At 51.6% G+C, this 27,777-nt stretch overlaps 1 protein-coding gene and 1 long non-coding RNA gene across 4 annotated transcripts in view; one reads left to right on the top strand and one right to left on the bottom strand.

The window, feature by feature from the left end:
* LOC140405535 (uncharacterized) overlaps window positions 1-8,037 on the bottom strand; it is a 51,777-nt gene extending 43,740 nt beyond the window's left edge. Inside the window, exon 1 of the long non-coding RNA XR_011938632.1 lies at window positions 7,832-8,037. This is a non-coding gene — a long non-coding RNA (uncharacterized lncRNA). The remainder of the gene's footprint in view (window positions 1-7,831) is intronic.
* asic1b (acid-sensing (proton-gated) ion channel 1b) overlaps window positions 1-27,777 on the top strand; it is a 1,118,762-nt gene that overhangs the window by 312,524 nt on the left and 778,461 nt on the right. The gene's annotated exons all lie outside the window — the stretch shown is intronic.

Raw genomic sequence — 27,777 nt, 5'->3', positions numbered from 1 at the left:
CTCAGCCCGCGGACCTGGACCGCCGAAATAGTGCCTCGCATCGGCCGCTCACCTGCCCCGGACCGCCCGCACACATAGCCCCCTGTCCCGAATGAAGCCCTCCCTGCCCTCCAATCGGACCTTCCCCGACTGTGGCGGCCCCGGACTGAGTCCGCAGCCGCCTCGCGAGTTTCCCGAACGGCAGGACCAGATTAGAGCCACGCCGTCGGGAATTCGGCCGGTCGGGGACGGGGAATAGCGGGGCGGGCCTCAGGCAATGGCCTCAGGCGGTGGATACTCGGCGTAGGAGTACGCCGCTTTTCGGGGGACGGAGAATCGCGGAGCCGGTCCCGATTTTGTGCGGGAAAACGGATTCTCCACCCCATCGCCGAACGCGATTTTGGCGTCGGGGTGCGGAGAATCCAGCCCTCTTTGCCTTTCCAAACGCTTTTAACGAGATTGAGGTTCATGCCGAAATTTGCCTCGATAATGGTCAAACTGCACGAAAGTGAAAAAGCATCAGATGCCTTCCCACTAATTAAGGATGGCGCAACGGTTAGCACAGCTGCCTCACAGTGCCAGGGTCGCAGGTTCAATACTGGCCTCGGGTGACAGTCTGTGGAGTTTACACGTTCTCCCCGTATCTGCATAGGTGTCCTCCGGGTGCTCCGGTTTCCTCCCACAGTCCAAAGATGTACAGGTTAGGTGGATTGGCCATGCTAAATTGCCCCTTAGTGTCCAAAGCTGTGTAGGTTAGGTGGATTGGCGACGTAAAATTGTCCCTTAGTGTCCAAAGATGTGTAGGTTAGGTGGATTGGCCATGTTAAATTGCCCCATAGTGTCCAAAGATGTGTAGGTTAGGTGGTTTGGCCATGTTAAATTGTCCCTTAGTGTCCAAAGATGTGTAGGTTAGGTGGATTGGCCATGCTAAATTGCCCCTTAGCGTCCAAAGATGTGTAGGTTAGGTGGATTGGCAACATTAAATTGTCCCTTAGTGTCCAAAGATGTGTAGGTTAGGTGGATTGGCCATGTTAAATTGCCCCATAGTGTCCAAAGATGTGTAGGTTAGGTGGTTTGGCCATGTTAAATTGTCCCTTAGTGTCCAAAGATGTGCAGGTTAGGTGGATTGGCCATGCTAAATTGCCCCTTAGTGTCCAAAGATGTGCAGGTTAGGTGGATTGGCCATGCTAAATTGTCCCTTAGTGTCCAAAGATGTGCAGGTTAGGTGGATTGGCCATGTTAAATTGTCCCTTAGTGTCCAAAGATGTACAGGTTAGGTGGATTGGCCATGTTAAATTGTCTCTTAGTGTCCAAAGATGTGCAGGTTAGGTGGATTGGCCATGTTAAATTGTCCCTTAGTGTCCAAAGATGTACAGGTTAGGTGAATTGGCCATGATAAATTGTCCCTTAGTGTCCAAAGATGTACAGGTTAGGTGGATTGGCCATGATAAAATGTCCCTTAGTGTCCGAAGATGTGCAGGTTAGGTGGATTGGCCATGATAAATTGTCCCTTAGTGTCCAAAGATGAGCAGGTTAGGTGGATTAACCATGCTTCTTCACCCAAAGGGTTGTGAATCTATGGAATTCCTTGCCCAGTGAAGCAGTAGAGGCTCATTCATTAAATGTTTTTAAGATAAAGATAGATAGTTTTTTGAAGAATAAAGGGATTAAGGGTTATGGTGTTCGGGCCGGAAGGTGGAGCTGAGTCCACAAAAGATTAGCCATGATCTCATTGAATGGTGGAGCAGGCTCGAGGGGCCACGTGGCCTACTCCTGCTCCTAGTTCTTATGTTCTTATGTTAGGTGGATTAGCCATGCTAAATTGTCCCTTAGTGTCCAAAGAAGTGCAGGTTAGATGGATTGGCCATGTTAAATTGTCCCTTAGTGTCCAAAGATGTGCAGGTTTGGTGGATTGGCCATGTTAAATTGTCCCTCAGTGTCCAAAGATGTGCAGGTTAGGTGGATTGGCCATGATAAATTGTCCCTTAGTGTCCAAAGATGTGCAGGTTAGGTGGATTGGCCATGTTAAATTGTCCCTTAGTGTCCAAAGATGTGCTGGTTAGGTGGATTGGCCATGATAAATTGTCCCTTAGTGTCCAAAGATGTGCAGGTTAGGTGGATTGGCCATGTTAAATTGTCCCTTAGTGTCCAAAGATGTGCAGGTTAGGTGGATTGGCCGTGCTAAATTGTGCCTTAGTGTCCAAAGATGTGCAGGTCCGGTGGATTGGCCATGATCAATGCTCAGAGTTACAGGGATAGGGCAGTGAGCTTCGGCAGAGTGCTCTTTCGGAGGGTCAGTGCAGACTCAATGGGCCGAATGATCTGCCTCTGCTGTCGGGGTTCTATGGATTCTATCGTTCCGAGAACATTTTGAGCATGCAAATATTAGTGGGGAGACTTCTGCCCACCATCATCCCATTTTTGGAAAAACAACCTTCTCTGTTGTACAAGCTCGAATTCCCCTTGTGCGTGGTTCACTGTCGAGAGGGTGGTGACTGCGAAATAGATTGAGAGTGGGAGGGCCGAGCTGTAAATGATGGCTAAATTCATAAACCACCCAAGCTCATGGGCCAGATATTAACAATCTCGAGTGAAATTAGTGACATGATTTACAAAATAAACGCAATCTCTTCCCTGTGTGGAAATACTAATTTTCCATTTGAAAAGTATTTTTGATGGTATATTAGTCCCAGCTATTCATACTCCTGGAGCTTAAAGCACAGTGGCATCTTTCGATCAGTAACATTGTTCTGTCAATGCCAAACAATGTCACACTTATTCATGAGAACAAAGCAGAGAGAAATCGGTATTCAGCATGAACCTTAATGCAATATTAAACAACTTCTTTCTAATTAAACCATGTGTTTCTGCTCCATGTAGATAAACCCCCAGCTTACTGTACTACAGGCAATAAAAGGATGTTAGATTTGTTTCCAATGCACTGGCTCGACATTAACGGAATTGTTTTCTTATTGTCTTTTGCTTGTCCTATTTTCCCTCTCGCCAATTTTCTTTGCCAGTACTTTTCCCCCACCCGCCTTCCTCCTGTAGGAATTTCACTCTTTGCCGATGCTACCCTCCACAGCCTTTTCCTGCCTGTCAATTCGTTCATCCGTAAGCATTGAACATGGACCTTGGGGACCCTGAGATAAACTTCTGGCCTCGTATTTGCGTCGTCAGAAAGACCGTTTATTTCCACCTCCGTATTGTCGCCTGACCCCGCCCCTGCCTCAGCTCAGCTGAAACCCTCGTCCACGCCTTAGTTAACTCCGGACTCGACTATTCCAACACATTCCTGGCTGGTCTCCCACATTCTACCCTCAATAAACTTGAGATCATCCAAAACTCTGCTGCTCTTGTCGTAACTTGCGCCAAACCCTGTTCCCCTCTCACCCCCTGTGCTCACTGACACCGGCTCCCAGTCAATCAACGTCTTGATTTTAAAATTCTCATCCCTGTTTTCAAATCCCCCCATGGCCTCACCCCTCCTTCTCTTTGTAACGTCCTCCAACCTCTACAACCCTCCGAGATCTCTGCACTCCTCAAAATCTGGCCTTCTAGTGCGTTCTCAATTGTAAACGCTGAAACCATTGACGGCCGTGCCTTCAGCTGGTCGGGCCCCAAGCTCTGGAATTCCGTCGCTAAACCTCGCCACCCTCTCGCTACCTCACTTTCTTCCTTCAAGACGTTCCTTAAAACCTACCTGGGGCGGCATGGTAGCACAATGGTTAGCATTGTTGCTTCGCAGCGCCAGGGTCCCTGGTTCGATTCCGACTTGGGTCACTGTCTGTGCGGAATCTACACGTTCTCCCCGTGTCTGCGTGGGCTTCCTCCGGGTGCTCCGGTTTCCTCCCATAAATCCGGAAAGACGTACTGTTAGGTGAATTGGACATTCTGAATTCTCCCTCTGTGACCCGAACAGGCGCCGGAATGTGGTGACGAGGGGATTCTCACAGTAACTTCATTGCAGTGTTAATGTAAGCCTACTTGTGACAATAAAGATTATTGTTAGTAGTATTATTGACCAAGCTTTTGGCCACCTGACTGAAGATCTCCCTCTGTGGCTCATTGTGATATTTTCCTGTGAGGCACCTTGGGACATTTCTCGATGCTAAAGGCACTCGAGATATAAATTGTTGTTGCATTGCTAGCCATCTCGGCACAGCCCAGAATCAGACTGCATCTCTCCTGCATGAACCTGTTTTTTTGACCCGATTCACAGATTGATAAGAAAGGAGTGATGCCGATTCTATAGCTGTAGGATCACTTTTCCCATGGGATTGGGATTCTTTCGTGCTGTGCCTGTGGTACGCAGACTAACATTTACCAGTGTACATCTCCAGACATTAAAGCATCTCGCTAGATTGAGAAGTGCCATAAGTTTCTGTGGCAGTGACTCATGGGGATATTTTCCACATTATTGCCTCAACCTCTGCTATTTTTCCCCTGATTTATTCCTTCTGCCTCTCCATGCTTGTCAGTGATCTTCGCATGAAAATAACGGCTTCTGGTTTTTTGCTGCCTTTGTGACCTGGCTGCCACAGACCTTTTGAATTGATCACTGCTCTATGCTCAATGACACCAGCTCTGCCTGTGCTATTATCCCCGCTGTCACCTGAAACTTCTAAAGTTCCTCCCCTCCCAGATCAGCGGGAACCATTGTTTTCCCGAAATCTTCAAGCTTGCTCTTTTGTCTGCCCCCTGCTGCATTCATCTCTGTCCATTGTAACCCCACTCAGAACAATCAAAGATGACGAAAGGCCATTTATCCCATCCTCGGTGTAGCGACTCTCCCCTCTTGGTATCTAACTGTGTCTGCAATAACCCTCTCTGTCTCTGAGAGGTTTCCTCACGCAAAGCGATGCACACGCTTTATCATGAAGGTAGAATCGTAAACAGTGCTCATGAAGATAAAGCAGAATCTTACTCTGTCAACTCTGCCTCGTGGGTTAAATCAAACCTTGACGCTGTAAGTGGCCGTGCCTTCAGCTACCTGGGCCCCAATCTCTGGTATTTTCTTCACCTCTTTGTCCTCCTTTAAGACACTCGGTTAAAACCTATATTGCTACAGCACAGAAGGAGGCCATTTGGACTGGGCTGGTCAGATGGGCAAAACAGTGGCAAATGGAATTTAACCCTGAAAAGTGTGAGGTGATGCATTTTGGGAGGACTGACGAGACAAAGAAATACACAATGAATGATAGGATGCTGGGAAGTACAGAGGACCAGAGGGACCTTGGGGTGTCCATCAATCCCGGAAGGCAGCAGGATGGGTAGATGAGGTGGTTAAGAAAGCATATGGGATACTTGTCTTCATTTGCTGATGAATAGACTATACTAATGCTAATAATCGCTTATTGTCACAAGTAGGCTTCAATGAAGCCACATTCCGGCGCCTGTTCGGGGAGGCTGGTACGGGAATTGAACCTGCGCTGCTGGCGTTGTTCTGCATTACAAGCCAGCTGTTTAGCCCACTGTGCTAAAATAAGAGCAGGGAGGTTATGATGGAGCTCGACAAAATGCTCGTTAGGCCACAGCTAGAGTATTGTGCACAGTTGTGGTCACCACACTATAGGAAGGATGTGATTTCAGTGGAGCAGGCTTTTTCAATGTTAGGGCAATCAGTCATGGCGTCCCCGATCGCGGGAGAAGCACCCAACGGCCGCGACCGGCTATTAAAAATGCCGGCCGCCACTGGCTTTTAGGTTGATAATGTCTGGCATGTGCTGCCACCTCAGGTGGATCCGGAAGTGCACAGGCCCGGAGCCCAGCGGGGCAGCCGGCTCCTCTGCAACATAATTTAGCATCCCCCCCCCCCCTCCCACCCACCCCAGCAATGCAATTCAGCCCCCGACTCACCAGGTTTTTCTGGGTCATCCCCCGCCACAAGAGACCCCCTCGTTAAAGAAACGCCTGTCTGGAAACCCCCCAGAAGAGAGACCGCTGTCGGGAAGCTAGAGGGCTGTCCAGACAGAGGCTGGAATTCTTTGGTCGTCGGGATTCCCTTTTCCCGCCGGCAGCGCACCCCCGCCCACGGGTTTCCTGATGGCGTGGGTCGTTACAATGGGAAATCACATTGACAAGCGTCGGGAAAATAGAATGTCGCCACCAGCGAATGTGCGCCGCCGTGAAACACGCGGGTGGGGAACTGGAGAATCAGCCCAGAGGCAGTGAAGAAAGCCACTGCTTTAACGCTCACCTGGGCAATACACCTGCTGGCTACAATGCAGGAAGCAGCACCTGACAATTCCTGGAAAGAGAAAACAAGTCAGCTGGTTTTAAACCCCCTCAGACCTTTGATCTGCAAGCCTTTCATTCATTTCTCTTTGATATTGATTTCACTAGGCTGCGATTGACAGCTTCCACACCCCCCCAGCTGTCAGCATTGTTCCACTCATCTCCCTTCAGGGTTGAATAACTTTGAAGTAGTCAGCTGGGAAACTAACCACAATGCTGATAAACATCAAGCTATGATTGACAGCTCCTGGACCACATCAAAGAGAGTTAAGCGCTTTCTGTCAGTTCGCGGGTCTCTGGTGGGCGGTGGGGAGGGAGGTTGGCACGTCTTGCATTGTGGGGGGGTGGGAGGGTGGTCCTCCAATGAACTTTGGGGGCAACTCCCTTAAAGAGTTACTCCCTTGACCCACCGCATCAGGGCCACTCTTGTCAGGACCTGCACCAATTCTCACCCATGTGATTCCCGGCCTAGAGGACCAGAGAGTATGGCGCTCGGCTAGTGTGGGGCATGAACCACGATCCCGATGCCAGTGGGGGACTGGAGCAGCTTAACAGGATCGGCACCCGTTTTCTCCCCCGCGGTGGATTCTCTGCTGTCCACTGCCAGTAGTGGAGTTTCGATATATTAGTTGAAAACCTGAGCAACATTAATAAGGTTTCCACGACATGACCACAATACAGGGGAAAACGGATAAAAAAGGAAGTTGTATCAAAGGCTGGGCTCTTTACCAACAGACAAGTGACAGACACAACGAATTTCTGGTACTTGACTCCGAGATATCTGTGGAAGGTAATTCATGTGACAGATCCGTACAAAAAACTTCTTGCCTCTGAACTATGTGTCTGTTGTCAAATGAATTCACCCGGTGCACGCATTGGGTCTGTCTCACTGCCACTGTTTGGCCTCAGCATTTCCAATCATTTCTCAGTATGTATGCAGAGCAGATAAGTAGATCTGGAGGAATAGGCAAGCCGCCTTGACAAACGTGCACATCTCGTTGTTTACTGCATCAATGAAAAATGATCTTTCCGAGAAAGCTGTCCCTAAGGCCTAGTTGTCGTACTGTGTAAAGCCGAACCTCCGGGTAGCATTAAGCTTTAGCAATCAGAAGGTTACAGGTTGGATTTCTACTCTGTAATGGCCTGTTTCCATGTTAGTCTGGCATTAGGGGCTTGGCTATAGTTCCTGCTGGGGCAGGATCAGAGGTGGGCAGGCATCAAAAATAGCCTGTGTCCAGCACGCCGGTTTCCCAGCTCCACCTGGTTCTGGGTCATTTGTGCAGAGGTGGGGTGGGTGGGTGACAGTTAGCCAATCTGCCTCTTCTGCTGCCTAAGGCCAATTAAAGGAGGCCGACTAGGATTTTCCAGTGGCCTCCAGGTTCCCAGAGACGGTGAGGGACATTAGACAGCCTCCTGGTGGAAAACCAGGGGGTTAGCACTCCGGGTAGGCCTAGAGGCCCTCTCTGCCTGCTTGGGTGTAGCAACAGGCACAGGCTGCCCTATAGAGGGGTTCCGGCCCACAGTTGGCCAGGCTGCAAAAAACATTACTAATTTAAAGTTTAAACAAACACGAAAGACGGCATCTCCATTTTGAAGCACCCATTCTCTCACTTACCTTCTATTGCAGTCTGCTGTTTCTTTCAATCTGGAAGGCCTCTGGCTATGAAAGTTTGAGAGCCCGCTTGCTGCCCTTAATTAGACACGGAGCCTGCCTCTTGCCATTAATTGGTTGCCCAGGGGAAAATCACAATGTTGACTTTTCCCTCACAGTGTGGGCTTCTGACCTCCATTTGAACCGGTCAACTGTGTCGAAGCCCACAGAGAAAATGCTGCCCTACATGCGCTGGAACTTGCTTCAATGTACTGGGGGGTCTGGGAAAAAAATCAGCCAGAGGGCGGGGTCAGGTGTGGCTAAATGGGTAACACTCTCACCTTTGAGTCCAACAGTTGTGGGTTCAAGACCCTCCCCAGATATCTGAGCACAAGCATCCAGGCTGTCAGACACAGTGCAGCACAGAGACAATTCGACATCCTCGTGCTGTCTCTCAGATGAGACATTAATCCAAGGCCCTCTCTCAGGTCGGTGTAAAAGATCCCAGAACACCATTCTGAACAAGAGCAGTTCTTCCCCTGTGTTGTTGGGCCAAAGTGGCTGTCTGGTTTCCTACTTTGCAACAGCGACTGCACTTCAGAAAATGGCTGCAAACCAATTGTGGACATAGAATCATAGAATTTACAGTGCAGAAGGAGGCCATTCGGCCCATCGAGTCTGCACCGGCCCTCGGAAAGAGCACTCCACTCATGCCCACGCCTCCACTGTATCCCCATAACCCCACTTAACCTTTTTGGACACTAAGGGGCAATTTAGCACGGCCAGTCCAACTAACCCGCACATCTTTGGGCTGTGGGAGGAAACCGGAGCACCCGGAGGAAACCCACGCAGACACGGGGAGGATGTGCAGACTCCGCACAGACAGTGACCCAAGCCGGGAATCGAACCTGGGACCTTGGAGCTGTGAAGCAACAGTGCTAACCACTGTGCTACCGTGCCGCCCGTGGTCCTGTGGTTGTGAAAGACGCTCTGGAAACACAAGTGTTTGTTTTCAGAATCTCCTCTCTTTTCACCTGAGCTGGTGATGCCCCTTCCCTGGCCAAGTCGCTCGACGAAGTCAAGGTGGGGGAGGAGTTGCGGAGGCCTCTGATTCTGACCATACCTCAGCAAGGGCAGGCGGGTTGGGGGTGGGGGGCTCGAGGGGAGGTCTGCAGCCTTGGCTTGTCGTCTCCTCAGCAGTTTCTTTTTTTAATTTTCAGTGAAGAATGATCAGCTCCACAGGAACTTGTTGACTTCCACGCCATTTCCCCAATCAAATGGCTGTGTCATGATCCAAAGCCTGGGGGTAGGTTGAATGGGAGAATTGAGGCAATGTATCAAAAAGGCAAAACTATTATTGCAAAAGGGTTGGAGTATAAAAGGAGAGAAGTGTCGAAATTGTATGGGGTACTGGTGAGACCACATATAGATACATAGATACATAGCAGACAGAAGCAGGAGGAGGCCTTTGGCCCTTCGAGCCTGCTCCGCCATTCATCACCATCATGGCTAATCATCCAACTCAATAGCCTAATCCTGCTTTCTCCCCATAGCCTTTGATCCCATTCTCCCCGAGTGCTATATCCAGCCGCCTCTTGAATATATTCAATGTTTTAGCATCAACTACTTCCTGTGACAATGAATTCCACAGGCTCACCACTCTTTGTGTGAAGAAATGTCTCCTTATCTCTGTCTGAAATGGTTTACCCTGAATCCTCAGGCTGTGACCCCTGGTTCTGGACACACCCATCATTGGTAACATCTTCCCTGCATCTACCCTGTCCAGTCCCGTTAGAATTTTATAAGTCTCAATGAGATCCCCCCTCATTCTTCTGAACTCCAGCGAGAACAATTGTATTGTGTCCCGTTTTGATCTCCTTATTTGAGGAAGGATGTGGTGGCATTGGAGGCAGTTCAGAGGAGGGTCACCAGATTGATTCCGTGGATGAAAGGGTTGACGTATGAGGAGAGATTAAACAGTTTGGGCTTATGCACTCTGGAGTTTAGAAGGATGAGAGGGGATCTGATCGAGGTGTATAAAATACTAAAAGGGATTGATAAAGTAAACGTAGACCAAATGTTCCCCCTTGTGGGGCAATCTAGAACAAGAGGTCACGGATATAGGTTGAGAGGCGGTAGATTTAGAACTGAGACGAGGAGGAACTACTTCTCGCAGAGGGGGGTGAATTTGTGGAACTCGCTGCCCCATAGTGCGGTGGAGTCTGAATCATTAAATGGTTTCAAGAAGGAGATAGATATGTTTCTGATTTTAAAACGGGTTAAAGGGATATGGGGAACAGGTGGGGAGGTGGATCTGAGACCAGGAAGAGATCAGCCAGGATCGGATTGAATGGCGGAGTCGGCTCGAAGGGCTGAATTGCCGACTTCTGCTCCTAGTTCCTATGTTCCATAATTCCTATGATCCAATCAACGAAGGGACCCTCCCCCTAAAAAAAAAAATCACATTTCAGTTGCTGTCTGTGCTCACCGATCTGTGCGTTGCTTGGAGATGTCCAAGTTACCTACATGGAGCTGTGCAAATTGTTAGCGTTTTTACCCTTCAATCTCGACACTGGTTTACACGGGTCTGAGCGAACAGCAGCAGCTCAATATCTGGGCAGAGTGCAGTGACTTGCTTAAGGTAAGAAGCCACAAGGTTGCTCAGAGCTCGATTCCACCAGCTCAAGCTTGCAAAAGGGCAGCACGGTAGCATAGTGGTTAGCACTGTGGCTTCACAGCGCCAGGGTCCCAGGCTCGATTCCCTGTTGGGTCACTGTCTGTGCGGAGTCTGCACGTTCTCCCCGTGTCTGCGTGGGTTTCCTCCGGGTGCTCCGGTTTCCTCCCACAGTCCAAAGACGTGCAGGTTAGGTGGATTGACCATGATGAATTGCCCTTAGTGTCCAACAAAAAAATGTTAGGAGGGGTGATTGGGTTATGGGGATAGGGTGGAAGTGAGGGCTTAAGTGGGTCGGTGCAGCCTCGACGGGCCGAATGGCCTCCTTCTGCACTGTATGTTCGATGTAAAAGAAATAAGGACCATTTTTATACGGGGTGTTCCCTGACCGCAGCCCATCCCAAAGAGCTTTACAGCCAATGAAGCACTTTCTGAAGTGTCGTCTTGGTAGGAAATGGGATAGCCAATTGGCACACAACAAGATCCCATAAATAGCAACGATTTAGGGATGAATATTGGCCAAGTCACCAGGGAGAACTCTCCCCCTTGCTCTTCTTCAACTGAGTGCCATGGGATCTTTTGTGTCCATCCAAGAGGGCAGGTGAAGCCATGGCGTAGCGTCACAACCAGAACTGACCCCTCAGTAACGGCACTGGCAGTGTCAGTCAAGATCGACTAGCTGTTTCATGAGGCTCAAAATGACAACCTTCTGACAGTGACAGTGCTATCATTTAGACGGTGCGCTATTTTATCACCGGAGCCTGCCAGATCGACTCTTCCTGCGAAACATGGAGCCAAACTCCAGCAGCTGCACAAAGTTTGCAATTTAGCAGTTGTTAAGAAAACTGTTGCTGCAGCCGGCTGCCAGTTATCCGAGACACTGTTTGTGTCTGCTCCACCTTCTCCTGCCCTGATATATGCTGCCTTCATTGCTGCAAGCAGCCCAAGTCCTGATCTCCTGCTGTGTATGAGGGTTTTTTATGAGGGGTGGGCCTCCCAAGAAGGGGCACCCGAAACAGGACCACCCCACAGCCGTAACACATTGTGGGTGGGCTCGATGCAGGGGTGGTGGGATTTCCGCCCTTCAGTGGGAAGAGGTCCCGTCTTCATGAGATGACAGCCAATCTGATTGCGCAGCGCCAGAGCTCAGGAGTAGACACGGCCAGGACTGCAAGCAGGCCACGGATGAAGAGAAGATGGACGCTGGAGCCAGTCAATTTGGGCCTTTTTGGACGGTGAGGGTTTGGGCAGTCTGAGGGGAGGGGTGTGTGTGGGGGGGGGGCGGTTTCGGGCAGGGGGAGGTGCTGACGTTGGAGGCCGCGGATGGGGGGGAACGAATGAGGGAGGGGATAAAATATTTGGGGGGTTGCGAACAGCGAAGCCTTCAAAAGATGTACCCCCCTTCCTTCCCGCCTTAGGAACACTTGCGTTTGAAGAACAGTTTGCCCACTGCTGCCCGCCTATCCACGCCAAGTGTATCATGGTGCAAGCAGCATATTATCAGGGGCAATTGGCTTGTTGATGAGCTCAATTGACCCCTCTTTATTCTTTTAAATATGGCGGCCGAGCTGCCGATTCTGGCACCTGCCCAGTTACCATGACAGCTCAGGGGTGGATGGGTTCACTAGCAGTTGTATTTTATATGTGTCCCCCCCCCGTCCCCCACTGCCAAAATCATGACGAGCGGGGAGCTGTAAAATCCAGCTGGGGGTGGGGTGGGGAGGGGGGGGCGCAGGGCTTTCAATTGTGTTGAGGTGGAAGTTCATTGGATCACTCTTCACACTTGGCCTTGCTCAAGGAGGAGGAAACGCAGTTCTTGCCAGACTCGCTGTCCAACTTTGTTAGTTAACCCTGCGCTGAGGCACACCTGTGAGCAAATAGTGGCAGGGTTTCAATGCTTCTATATTGATTCTCCATGGTGGACAATGCCAAGAGGCCTCAGGCACCAATATCTGTGTCGGTGCTCCAATTTGTGTGCCAATCTGGGGTGGTGGGGGGAGAAGAGGGGCAGGACGCCACATGGCATTGCCTGTGCCACCGGCAACATACTGTTTAGTACCACATGGCATTAGGTAGCAATGAATAGCATACACAGGCATCAAATCTGGTATACACAGCGAGCCCTGTGAAGCACAGTGTGTGATAAGTCTAGCAAATGCCATGAAGCTCAACTAGGATGTGAGTTGGATTTTATTTCCTCTCCTTTCTCTCTTATTCGCTAATGCCAGCAGCTCCAACATCACCGGCAGTAGAATCATTGTCTGTTGATGGGGCGGAAGGCAGGGGGGTGGGGGGATTCTCCCATTTGGCGGCGCATGTCCACGCTGTCGGAAACACTGTCGCGTTGCGCAATGGCGTGAACGGGCCGCAGGGAGTACCGATTCTAGCCCCGACTGTGGGCCAGCACGGCGCTGGGGCGCTTCACACCGCACCAGCCTCCCATCCCGGTGTGAACTGTGCGCCGCGGGATCCGCACATGCGCAGTGGCACCGGTGCCAACCCGCGCATGCGCGGTGGCCTCCCTCAACACGCCGGCCCCGATGCAACATGGTGCGGGAGTTCAGATGCCGGCGCGGAAGAAAATAGGCCCGGGGGCAAAAGGCTGGCCCGCCAATCGGTGGGCCCCGATCGCGGGCCAGGCCCCATTGGAGGCACCCCCCGGGGTCGGAGCCCCCCCCCCCCCCCAACCCAGAGGCCACCCCCCGACCCTGCGCGCAGAGTTCCCTCCAGCTGCGACCAGGTGTGGACGGCGCTGGCGGGACTCTGCCTTTCTAGAGCGGCCGCTCGGCCGATCCGGGCCGGAGAATCGGCGGCCCAGCCGTGTACAGCGGCCCGGGACCAGCGCTGCACCAAATGCGCTGGCGCAGCGGAGAATCATGTGCCGGCGTCGGGGTGGCGTGGCCCGGTTGTGTGGCCCGGCCCCGGGCTGGTCCAAAAAGGTTAGGAGGGGTTCTTGGGTTACGAGGATAGGGTGGAAGTGAGGGCTTAAGTGGGTCGGTGCAGATTCGATGCCGAATGTCCTCCTTCTGCACTGTATGTTCTGTCAGTTGGCATTCCCAATCAGTGGCACATTCTGCCAGCAAGCAATGCAAGCCATCCTCTTCCCGCCCCGCCCTCCCTCTTGCAAACCCTACCCTCTATATCCGAGGACACAGAGGACTTTGCCTGAAGATATAGCTCACAGCCAGGCTTTATATGTATCAGTTTTCTTTCTGCATCATCGATTCTTGTGGAATCCTGTGACATCCATAAGGAACAGGCTGGAATGACTCTGTGACTGGTCCTCCATCTAAGGTTGTGTTAAAGAAAAGAATGAGGTGGGCACTCAGGGTGCCTTCAATGTCGAGCAAATAAAACCAGCCCACTAAAGACACAGCCAGTCCTATTGTGTAAACCTGATCCACTTTCTCTGCGCGCGCCAAGCCTCCAGACTCTGCAGGGGCACTGCAATGCCAGGATTTTCTCCCCCGCGAGCCAAAAACTTCTGTTGCTACAACAGTTGGCACTGTGGAGTTTACGCTGTTGCTTGGGTGGGCAAGGACTTGGAAAGGCCCATCTAATCCTCGCACAGGTCTGACTGCCAAGAAAACGTGTCATTGTAAATCAGGATTAGGCTCAGGATTGGAAAATCTACCCATGACATCGAGTTAAGCAGTTAGCATAAGTATCCAATGTTGCTTCATTGAATTCATTCAGCAAAGGAAGATTTTACAGCAGTCCTTGAGACGACGCAGCTGGCGAACTTGGCAGCCATTTTGTGCACAGCTCAATGCCACCATCAATTAATCTTGTTCACATCATTTCAGTTTAGCCATTAGAATGATCTGCTCTCACTTGCCATTGGACAGGCTTATTGGACCCATCTGATTGGGCATTAAATTCGTTAATGTCTCATCTGAAAAATGGCATCTCTGACAGTGCCGCACTCCCTTCAATATTGCATGGGGGGTGGCAACCGTGATTTTTGCACTCAAATCTCTGGGCGAACCCACGGTTTGTTGACACAATTGGTGAAAGCGCGACCCACTGGGCCACTTACATTCAAATGTATTATAAAAATAAATCTTATCCTCAGGCCTTAAAATGACTGCATACATCAGGACAGAAATAACCAAGACAATTGCCTCCATGAAATCGCGAACAAAAGAATTTGGTACATGAGCATTCATATGCTAATATTGCACAACATGAAGCCCGAGTCTTTAGATTTTCAAGATGTGATGCTGCCTTGAGGTAAAATTCAACAGTGACTGCATCGTGGAGCTAAGCATTAAATACCAGAAAATTGTACATATAAATTTGCAGTGCAATGTTGTACTTTGGCACCTTGCTTTTGTTGTCAAACTTTTAGGATGTCCTCAAAGCATATCCCTTGAAGAGGTCAAATACTGTCACCGACCCGTTGGAGACCCTAGCTTGTGTTCCATTGCTCATCGCTATCCTATCTATCAACAGAGCGCTCCTCAGCACTGACTACCCCCCGCCCTCCCCGTTGGATATCTCGTCTGATTGAAAGATTCGGAAATTGGGCAGCACAGTGGTTAGCACTGTTGCTTCACAGCGCCAGGGTCCCGGGTTCGATTCACCGCTGGGTCACTGTCTGTGCGGAGTCTGCACGTCCTCTCCGTGTCTGCGTCGGTTTCCTCCGGGTGCTCCGGTTTCCTCCCACAAGTCCCGAAAGACGTGCTGTTGGGTGAATTGGACATTCTGAATTCTCCCTCTGTGACCCGAACAGGCGCCGGAATGTGGCGACTAGGGGATTCTCACAGTAACTTCATTGCAGTGTTAATGTAAGCCTACTTGTGACAATAAAGATGATTATTATTATTATAAAACGTCAATCCAATAGCATCCATTTTACCTGACCTGCAAAAGCTAAACCAACTCCCAAGTGTCTTTTCCAGACTTTTGTGACCTTGCAAAGGGAGTTGTGAATAATTATTTAAATTAGTTTACACCAAGAAATGAGTGCTAATTGCATTTGACCTTTCAGGCTGGATTAGCACTGATTCGAAACAATTCCGAAACAATTTAGACGGAGAAAATTGGTGGCATGAGCTGATAAGGCTCAGATTTTGCACTTGGCCCTCAAAAGCTATTACCAGTCCAAAGAGAAATTATATTTTTATGCAACATCTCCTCATGAAAAAGCCCTTCCATGTTCCCTTCGATGTTGAGACTTGTCCTTTAAGTTTCTGTCGTGTAGTTCAGCTCCAGCAATCACTGTGGCATTAGGCAGAAATGTGAGCCTACAAACTGAAAAGTATTTACTCCTAAAGTGCTTCCTGGCATGAGAGAGTTGTCGTAGGCGAGAGCTTGGATAAATTGGAGTTAAGAAGAATGAGTGGTGAAATCACTAACATTCTTCGAGGGCGACAGAGAGATACCGAGAGGCTGTTTTCATAGGAATCATAGAATCCCTACAGTGCAGAAGGAGGCCATTCGGCCCATTGAGTCTGCACCGACCCTCCGAAAGAGCACTCTACCTCGCCCACCTCCCCACACCATCCACATAACCCCGAAACCCCACCTAACCTTTTGGACACTAATGGGCAATTTAGCATGACCAATCTACCTTCGAGAGGTTGGTCATGAGACACATCAACTCCATATTCCCAGAATGCCGTGATCCATTGTAATTCGCATGCTGCCACAACTGGTCCAGAGCAGACGCCATCTCCCTGGCCCTACACTTATCCCCAGAGCATCTCAACAACAAGGACTCCTATGTCAGACTCCTATTCATTGACTACAGCTCCGCCTTCAACACCATAATCCCAGCCAAGCTCATATCAAACCTCCAAAACTTAGGACTTGGCTCCTCCCTCAGCAACTGTATCCTTGACTTCCTGACCCATAGACCACAATCAGTAAGGATGAACAACAGCATCACCCCCACGATAGTCCTCAATACTGGGGCCCCGCAAGGCTGCGTACTTAGTCCCCTCCTATACACGCACGACTGTGTGGCAAAATGTGTCTCCAACTCTATCGACAAGTTTGCTGATGACCGTAGTGGGTTGGATCTCGAACAACGATGAGTCAGAGTACAGGAGGGAGATAGAGAACTCAGTGGCATGGTGTAACAAGAACAATCTCTCCCTCAACGTCAGCAAAACTAAAGAGCTGGTCATTGACTTCAGGGAGCAAAGTATCGTACACACCCCTGTCTGCATCAATGGGGCTGAGGTGGAGATGGTTGACATCTTCAAATTCCTCTGTGTAGGTGAAATGATAGCAGTTAATTGATGCCCAGAGCAAAATATTTTTTGATTCGAACCATTGTTTCACAGAAATAATTTGTCTCTTTCTGAATGAAGCACTGACCAATGTTTATTCGCACCAAAAATGTTGTAAATGCTTTGTGCAGTTCAGTGGGAGTTGGAGTGTATTGGCTAGCCTGAAGACGCTGAGTCAGATGGAATTATCATTCCAACTGTGACAAGAAGCAACTGAGGTCAAAAAATTCAGAGCTTCTACCCCACATCACACCACCTGCCATATTTCCCCACCGTCCACTGTAGTGTGGAGCCCTTAGTAATGTCGTAAAGAAAGCTACAAAATGACTTCAGTTGAAAAGGTCGACCATTATTTCAGTTCTGCCAATAACTATTAATTTTACCCAGGCAGGAGAAGGAGAGGGCGGCATGGTGGCACAGAGATTAGCACTGCTGCCTCACAGCGCCAGGGGTCCCGAGTTTGATTCCCGGCTTGGGTCACTGTCTGTGCGGAGTCTGCACGTTCTCCCCGTGTCTGCGTGGGTTTTCTCCGGGTGCCCCGGTTTCCTCCCACAGTCCAAAGATGTGCAGATTAGGTGTGTTGGCCATGCTAAATTGTCCCTTAGTGTCCACGGATGTGCAGGTTAGCTGGATTGGCCATGCTAAATTGCCCCTTAGTTTGTGAGTGTGCGAGTGTAATGTCCTTTAAGCTGTAAGCCCCTGGTGACAGACTAGCCACCTGTTCTTGGAATAATTTGCAACAGAATCAGACAAAAATTTGAACTATGCACCGTCGAGGTGTGGAAAGGTAGAGAGAGGCGCGTGAGGAGTAAATGTTTTTAGTTCCCCGAGTGTCACTTCCCTGCAGACATTTTGCACCCTCTACTGGGTATCAGCCCGGTGCAGTGCAAGCAGAAGGGACAGAAGTGTTCAAATCCCTTCCCAGGACTTGAGCACAAAGTAAAATCAAGGCTGGAACTGTGGTGCAGAGCCGAGGGAGTGCTGCACAGTCGAAGGTGCTGTCTTTTAGGTGGGACAATAAATTGAGCCTTTGTCTGCTCTTTAGGTGGATGTCCAAGATCCCATGGCATGAATACAGAGGAGTTCTCCCTGGTGTCTTTGGCCAATGTTTATCCCTCAATTAGAATCATAGAATACGAACACCTGCAGTGCAGAAGGAGGCCATTTCGCCCATCGAGTCTACACCAACCCTCTGAAGGAGTGCTCTACCTAGTCCCTCCCCAGTCCCCGCCCTATCCCCGTAACCCCACTGAACATTTGGACACTAAGGGGCAATTTTGGCATTGCCAATCCACCTAACCTGCACATCTTTGGACTGTGGGAGGAAACCGGAGCACCCGGAGGAAATCCACGCTGACACGGGGAGAACGTGCAGACTCCGCACAGTCACCCAAGGTCGGAATCAAACCCGGGTGAGGCAGCAGTGCCAACCACTGTGCCACCGTGTTACCAAGGAGCATAATTGAAACAGGTTTTCTGATCATTATTGTATTGCTGTGTGGTAGTATGTATTGGGGGTCATGTGGGACTGGAAGCCCTAATGTCATTGGCTGACAGATCCCGGGTCCTGGTTGGCCGTTGACCTCAAGCTCCGCCCTGAAGGCGAAGTATAAGAAGCCGGTGCCTTCCCCCGCAGGCCAGTTTACTATCGGGCTGCTGGGGAACAGACACACTTAATAAAGCCTCATCGACTTCACTCTATTCGTCTCACGGAGTCTTTGTGCGCCACATGCTGATTGCGGAAACTTGCTGTGCGCAAATTAGCAGTTGTATTGCGACATGGTAACAGCGACTGCAGTTCAGAAGTGTTGGCAGAGAAACGCCTTGGGATGTCCTGTGTGTGTGTAAAGCACAATATAAATGAAAACCTTTCTTTCTTAAGCTGCGCCTCACATCAGTGCATCAACTCGGCTGCAAACCAATTCCCCTTAAAATGTGGGTGACCAGCAATGATCTTAAAAGGACTGCAGGGCAGCAAACAGGCCTCACAGAACAAAGGAAAACTGGAGGGAACATTGACTGGCACCTCCGAGGAATTTCTCCCTCAATGTCACCCTGCTTGCTGAAGCTGCATCCCACGTGAGGTAAATTATTCGAAAAAAAAAATCTTTTAAATTCCGAGATGATATACAAAAATAATTGGTTTCAGGTAACAAGCAGATGCAGATGTTTCTTTGAGTCAGTGGCGGTCCTGAATTTTCTCTCAGATTCCTGCATCGTTTAGGTGAGCAGAGTGACATCCTCTGATATCTCTGGCGGGCTCTTGCCAAATGAAAGATATTCGTTCCGATGCGGGTTTGCAGTGTGTGGGTAAAGCGATAAAAATGAATCTGTGCTGGGAGCGAGATATCAGAGGAGCGTTTGGTGTGTTAAATAGAAGTTGCACTGGAGCCTGAAGTTTTCTTTGAACTGTTACGTGCTTTCCTCAGCCTGATACTAAATCTCCATTTATCCAGGCTGTTAACAGTTTGATTCTTTCGGCTGGTGTCAGCAAAGGATGTAGGCATTTTTCTTTCTTCGCAAGAGGAGGCGAAGAAAGGAACACCAGTGTTCCCTGCAGGGCCGAGGAAGACCCTACTGCCTGACAGCATTTAGCCACACTTTTTGGCCTCGGAGAGGAGCTCCCTGTCGAGGCCACTCTTTAAGTCTACTCATGGATTGGGCAACAATTTGTAAAGGCAGCTCCGATGTTTCGACCCCCCCCCCCCCCCACCCACTTCACCAAACCTGCCTCTTCCTCGGTCCTCGAGCTCCCCCATCACCACCTCTTATGGGCAAGGTGCCCCACCCGACCTGACCCCTGGCATGGGTAAGCTGGTACCTGGGCACCTTGGCATTGCCAGACTGGCACCCTGGCAGTGCCATCTGGGCACCCTGGCAGTGTCACGGGGCCCAGGCGGCGGTGCCAGGAGGAGTGCCAGAATGTGACCCTGCCCAGTGACCGATCACCGAGGAGCCTCAGCTCCCCAGCGAGACCTCCCAAGGTGCCATCGCAATGTTGTGAACCAGTAACAAATGGCTCCCAGTTTGAGGCCTCACTGGCGAGGCCAGTGAATCCCAGGCCACTGGTGAATTTGGAGAGTGCATATTTAAACGACTCATTTAAATATGCACGCCTGGATATCACCCAGCGAGATCGAGATCCAGATTGCGTTGCACTGCAAGATTCTGTTGAATCACGTGAGACGTTTCGAGATGAAGGCCTCTTGTGACATTCAGCGGCCGTTCCCGCCACCAAGTTGGATGCGATGCGGCCGCTGAATCGCCCCTCAATCTCCATTTATCCAGGTGGATAACAGTCTGATACAGGGCTGGTCCAAACTGTGGGGTTGTGGGGCTGGAGGCATTTTTTTTTCTTTGTCAAAATATGCTCTATTCACAAAATATCTCAAAGAACATTGCAAAACATTTCAAAATGGCCATCATCGGAAGTGCAATTATATTCCCATTTTTTATATCATCATGGCTGAGATTCCCAATCCGTTCACACCGACGGGCTTATCCTGTCCCGCTACAGTGACTGGGTGTATTGGCTGAGTGCCAAATTCTCCCTTCTCACGAGCAGCAGTAGTGGGGCGCACTGCGATCGGAGAATCCTGGCTCATGTTGTACTCTGAGGTGATTCAATATAATTGGGATACATATAGGCCGTAATTCTCCGGCTGTTGGGATTCTCTATCCCCACTGGGAGCACATCCCAGCCCGTGGGTTTGCTGGCGACGTGGGGTGGCTTCAATGGGAATTTCCATTGACAAGCGGTAGGGTTAGAGAATCTCGCCGCCAGCGAACGCCGCGCCACCGAGAAACACACGTGTAGGGGGACGGAGAATCCAAACCATAATATTCACTGTACACGTCCTTCACCAAGTTGATGTTCCTCCAGCAACATCTGACGATTGTCTCGGTGTGTCCCCCTGGGAACAGCCCGTAGAGCACAGAGTCCTGCGTCACGGAGCTGCTCGGAATGAACCTCGACAAAAACCGCCTCATCTCTCTCCAGGCCTTCTTTGTAAAGCACATTCCACAAGGAGGTGGACAGCAGTCTCTTCCCCACCACAGTCACCTCGAGGGTAACGTGTGGTACTTTGGGCATGTAGGAACAATCTGATAGGGGTGTGGGTCATTTTACCATTAGTCAAGCTCGGTCTTAGTGCTTGTTTGAAAATTCTAACGATGAGGCATTCTGACAATGACCTTGACAGTCTGCTCAGGGAACCATCCGACAGGATCCACCATCTCCTTTTCCGCAGGACATTACATACAGAATACAGTCTGATTGGTTTCTGGTCGAAGGTGTTTCTCTGCATAAACATTTCCATGAGGGAAAGGTGCGATAGTGCGGTCCAACTACTTGCAGCGTTCCACGGCAGTGTGGCCAGACTCATCCTCCACAACACTGGGGACGGTCAGACCCATCCTCCACAGCACTGGGGACAGTCAGACCCATCCTTCACAACACTGGGGACAGTCAGACCCATCCTTCACAACACTGGGGACAGTCAGACCCATCCTCCACAACACTGGGGACAGTCAGACCCATCCTCCACAACACTGGGGACAGCCAGACCCATCCTTCACAACACTGGGGACAGTCAGACCCATCCTTCACAACACTGGGGACAGTCAGACCCATCCTCCACAACACTGGGAACAGTCAGACCCATCATTCACAACACTGGGGACAGTTAGACCCATCCTCCACAACACTGGGGACAGTCAGACTCATCCTCCACAACACTGGGGACGGTCAGACCCATCCTCCACAGCACTGGGGACAGTCAGACCCATCCTTCACAACACTGGGGACAGTCAGACCCATCCTTCACAACACTGGGGACAGTCAGACCCGTCCTCCACAACACTGGGGACAGTCAGACCCATCCTTCACAACACTGGGGACAGTCAGACCCATCCTTCACAACACTGGGGACAGTCAGACCCATCCTCCACAACACTGGGGACAGTCAGACCCATCCTCCACAACACTGGGGACAGCCAGACCCATCCTCCACAACACTGGGGACAGTCAGACCCATCCTTCACAACACTGGGGACAGTCAGACCCATCCTTCACAACACTGGGGACAGCCAGACCCATCCTCCACAACACTGGGGACAGTCAGACCCATCCCCCACAACACTGGGGACAGTCAGACCCATCCTTCACAACACTGGGGACAGCCAGACCCATCCTCCACAACACTGGGGACAGTTAGACCCATCCTCCACAACACTGGGGACAGTCAGACCCATCCTTCACAACACAGGGGACAGTCAGACCCATTGTCCACAACACTGGGAACAGTCAGACCCATCCTCCACAACAATGGGAACAGTCAGACCCATCCTCCACAACAATGGGAACAGTCAGACCCGTCCCCCACAACACTGGGGACAGTCAGACCCATCCCCCACAACACGGGGGACAGTCAGACCCATCCTCCACAACACTGGGGACAGTCAGACACATCCTCCACAACACTGGGGACAGTCAGACCCATTGTCCACAACACTGGGAACAGTCAGACCCATCCTCCACAACAATGGGAACAGTCAGACCAATCCTTCACAACACTGGGGACAGTCAGACCCATCCTCCACAACACTGGGGACAGTCAGACCCATCCTTCACAACACTGGGGACAGTCAGACCCAGCCTCCACAACACTGGGGACAGTCAGACCCATCCTCCACAACACTGGGGACAGTCAGACCCATCCTTCACAACACTGGGGACAGTCAGACCCATCCTTCACAACATTGGGGACAGTCAGACCCATCCTCCACAACACTGGGGACAGTCAGACCCATCCTTCACAACACTGGGGACAGTCAGACCCATCCTTCACAACACTGGGGACAGTCAGACCCATCCTCCACAACACTGGGGACAGTCAGACCCATCCTCCACAACACTGGGGACAGTCAGACCCATCCTTCACAACACGGGGGACAGTCAGACCCATCCTCCACAACACTGGGGACAGACAGACCCATCCTCCACAACACTGGGGACGGTCAGACCCATCCTCCACAACACTGGGGACAGTCAGACCCATCCTCCACAACACTGGGGACAGTCAGACCCATCCTTCACAACACTGGGGACGGTCAGACCCATCCTCCACAACACTGGGGACAGTCAGACCCATCCTTCACAACACTGGGGACAGTCAGACCCATCCTCCACAACACTGAGGACAGTCAGACCCATCCTTCACAACACTGGGGACAGTCAGACCCATCCTCCACAACACTGGGGACAGTCAGACCCATCCTTCACAACACTGGGGACAGTCAGACCCATCCTCCACAACACTGAGGACAGTCAGACCCATCCTTCACAACACTGGGGACAGTCAGACCCATCCCCCACAACACTGAGGACAGTCAGACCCATCCCCCACAACACTGGGGACAGTCAGACCCATCCTCCACAACACCGGGGACGGTCAGACCCATCCTCCACAACACTGGGGACAGTCAGACCCATCTTTCACAACACTGGGGACAGTCAGACCCATCCTTCACAACACTGGGAACAGTCAGACCCATCCTCCACAACAATGGGAACAGTCAGACCCATCATTCACAACATTGGGGACAGTCAGACCCATCCTCCACAACACTGGGGACAGTCAGACCCATCCTTCACAACACTGGGGACGGTCAGACACATCCGCCACAACACTGGGGACAGACAGACCCATCCTTCACAACACTGGGGACAGTCAGACCCATCCTTCACAACACTGGGGACAGTCAGACCCATCCTCCACAACACTGGGGACAGTCAGACCCATCCTCCACAACACTGGGGACAGCCAGACCCATCCTCCACAACACTGGGGACAGTCAGACCCATCCTTCACAACACTGGGGACAGTCAGACCCATCCTTCACAACACTGGGGACAGCCAGACCCATCCTCCACAACAATGGGAACAGTCAGACCCGTCCCCCACAACACTGGGGACAGTCAGACCCATCCCCCACAACACTGGGGACAGTCAGACCCATCCTCCACAACACTGGGGACAGTCAGACACATCCTCCACAACACTGGGGACAGTCAGACCCATTGTCCACAACACTGGGAACAGTCAGACCCATCCTCCACAACAATGGGAACAGTCAGACCAATCCTTCACAACACTGGGGACAGTCAGACCCATCCTCCACAACACTGGGGACAGTCAGACCCATCCTTCACAACACTGGGGACAGTCAGACCCAGCCTCCACAACACTGGGGACAGTCAGACCCATCCTCCACAACACTGGGGACAGTCAGACCCATCCTTCACAACACTGGGGACAGTCAGACCCATCCTTCACAACATTGGGGACAGTCAGACCCATCCTCCACAACACTGGGGACAGTCAGACCCATCCTTCACAACACTGGGGACAGTCAGACCCATCCTTCACAACACTGGGGACAGTCAGACCCATCCTCCACAACACTGGGGACAGTCAGACCCATCCTCCACAACACTGGGGACAGTCAGACCCATCCTTCACAACACGGGGGACAGTCAGACCCATCCTCCACAACACTGGGGACAGACAGACCCATCCTCCACAACACTGGGGACGGTCAGACCCATCCTCCACAACACTGGGGACAGTCAGACCCATCCTCCACAACACTGGGGACAGTCAGACCCATCCTTCACAACACTGGGGACGGTCAGACCCATCCTCCACAACACTGGGGACAGTCAGACCCATCCTTCACAACACTGGGGACAGTCAGACCCATCCTCCACAACACTGAGGACAGTCAGACCCATCCTTCACAACACTGGGGACAGTCAGACCCATCCTCCACAACACTGGGGACAGTCAGACCCATCCTTCACAACACTGGGGACAGTCAGACCCATCCTCCACAACACTGAGGACAGTCAGACCCATCCTTCACAACACTGGGGACAGTCAGACCCATCCCCCACAACACTGAGGACAGTCAGACCCATCCCCCACAACACTGGGGACAGTCAGACCCATCCTCCACAACACCGGGGACGGTCAGACCCATCCTCCACAACACTGGGGACAGTCAGACCCATCTTTCACAACACTGGGGACAGTCAGACCCATCCTTCACAACACTGGGAACAGTCAGACCCATCCTCCACAACAATGGGAACAGTCAGACCCATCATTCACAACATTGGGGACAGTCAGACCCATCCTCCACAACACTGGGGACAGTCAGACCCATCCTTCACAACACTGGGGACAGTCAGACCCATCCTCCACAACACTGGGGACAGTCAGACCCATCCCCCACAACACTGGGGACAGTCAGACCCATCCTCCACAACACTGCGGACAGTCAGACCCATCCTTCACAACATTGGGGACAGTCAGACCCATCCTTCACAACACTGGGGACAGTCAGACCCATCCTCCACAACACTGGGGACAGTCAGACCCATCCTCCACAACACTGGGGACAGTCAGACCCATCCTCCACAACACTGAGGACAGTCAGACCCATCCTCCACAACACTGGGGACAGTCAGACCCATCCTTCACAACACTGGGGACAGTCAGACCCATTGTCCACAACACTGGGAACAGTCAGACCCATCCTCCACAACAATGGGAACAGTCAGACCCATCCTCCACAACACTGGGGACAGTCAGACCCATCCTTCACAACACTGGGGACGGTCAGACCCATCCTTCACAACACTGGGGACAGTCAGACCCATCCTTCACAACACTGGGGACAGTCAGACCCATCCTCCACAACACTGGGGACAGTCAGACCCATCCTCCACAGCACTGGGGACAGTCAGACCCATCCTTCACAACACTGGGGACAGTCAGACCCATCCTTCACAACACTGGGGACAGTCAGACCCATCCTCCACAACACTGGGGACAGTCAGACCCATCCTTCACAACACTGAGGACAGTCAGACAAATCCTTCACAACACTGGGGAGAGTCAGACCCATCCTCCACAACACTGGTGACAGTCAGACCCATTCTTCACAACACTGGGGACAGTCAGACCAATCCTTCACAACACTGGGGCGAGTCAGACCCATCGTCCACAACACTGGGGACAGTCAGACCATCCTTCACAACATTGGGGACAGTCAGACCAATCCTTCACAACACTGGGGAGAGTCAGACCCATCGTCCACAACACTGGGGACAGTCAGACCCATCCTTCACAACACTGGGGATAGTCAGACCCATCCTCCACAACACTGGGGACAGTCAGACCCATCCTCCACAACACTGGGGAGAGTCAGACCCATTGTCCACAACACTGGGGACAGTCAGACCCATCCTTCACAACACTGGGGACAGTCAGACCCATCATTCACAACACTGGGGACAGTCAGACCCATCCTTCACAACACTGCGGACAGTCAGACCCATCCCCCACAACACTGGAGACAGTCAGACCCATCCTTCACAACACTGGGGACAGTCAGACCCATCCTTCACAACATTGGGGACAGTCAGACCCATCCTCCACAACACTGGGGACAGTCAGACCCATCCTCCACAACACTGGGGACAGTCAGACACATCCTCCACAACACTGGGGACAGTCAGACACATCCTCCACAACACTGGAGACAGTCAGACCCATCCTTCACAACTCTGAGGACAGTCAGACCCATCCTGCACAACACTGGAGACAGTCAGACCCATCCTTCACAACACTGGGGAGAGTCAGACCCATCGTCCAAAACACTGGGGACAGTCAGACCCATCCTCCACAACACTGGGGACAGTCAGACCCATCCCCCACAACACTGAGGACAGTCAGACCCATCCTTCACAACACCGGGGACAGTCAGACCCATCCTCCACAACACTGGTGACAGTCAGACCCATCCTTCACAACACTGGGGACAGTCAGACCCATCCCCCACAACACTGGGTACAGTCAGACCCATCCCCCACAACACTGGGGACAGTCAGACCCATCCTTCACAACACTGGGGACAGTCAGACCCATCCTCCACAACACTGGGGACAGTCAGACCCATCCTTCACAACACTGGGGACAGTCAGACCCATCCCCCACAACACTGGGGAGAGTCAGACCCATCCTCCACAACAATGGGAACAGTCAGACCCATCCTCCACAACACTGGGGACAGTCAGACCCATCCTCCACAACACTGGGGACAGTCAGACCCGTCCTTCACAACACTGGGGACAGTCAGACCCATCCTCCACAACACTGGGGACAGTCAGACCCATCCCCCACAACACTGGGGACAGTCAGACCCATCCTGCACAACACTGGAGACAGTCAGACCCATCCTTCACAACACTGGGGAGAGTCAGACCCATCGTCCACAACACTGGGGACAGTCAGACCCATCCTTCACAACACTGGGGAGAGTCAGACCCATCCTCCACAACACTGGGGACAGTCAGACCCATCCTTCACAACACTGGGGACAGTCAGACCCATCTCCCACAACACTGGGGACGGTCAGACCCATCCTTCACAACACTGGGGACAGTCAGACCCATCCCCCACAACACTGGGGACAGTCAGACCCATCCTCCACAACACTGGGGACGGTCAGACACATCCTCCACAACACTGGGGACGGCCAGACCCATCCTCCACAACACTGGGGACAGTCAGACCCATCCCCCACAACACTGGGGACGGTCAGACACATCCTCCACAACACTGGGGATGGCCAGACCCATCCTCCACAACACTGGGGACAGTCAGACCCATCCTCCACAACACTGAGGACAGTCAGACCCATCCTTCACAACATTGGGGACAGTCAGACCCATCCTCCACAACACTGGGGACAGTCAGACACATCCTCCACAACACTGGGGACGGTCAGACCCATCCTTCACAACACTGGGGACAGTCAGACACATCCTCCACAACACTGGGGACAGTCAGACCCATCCTCCACAACACTGGGGACAGTCAGACCCATCCTTCACAACACTGGGGACAGTCAGACCCATCGTCCACAACACTGGGAACAGTCAGACCCATCCTCCACAACAATGGGAACAGTCAGACCCATCCTCCACA

Source organism: Scyliorhinus torazame, chromosome X (assembly GCF_047496885.1).
Source record: "Scyliorhinus torazame isolate Kashiwa2021f chromosome X, sScyTor2.1, whole genome shotgun sequence".
Lineage (NCBI taxonomy): Eukaryota > Metazoa > Chordata > Chondrichthyes > Carcharhiniformes > Scyliorhinidae > Scyliorhinus > Scyliorhinus torazame.
Note: the sequence above shows the minus strand (reverse complement) of the source record. Positions and strands in the feature narration are given on the sequence as shown.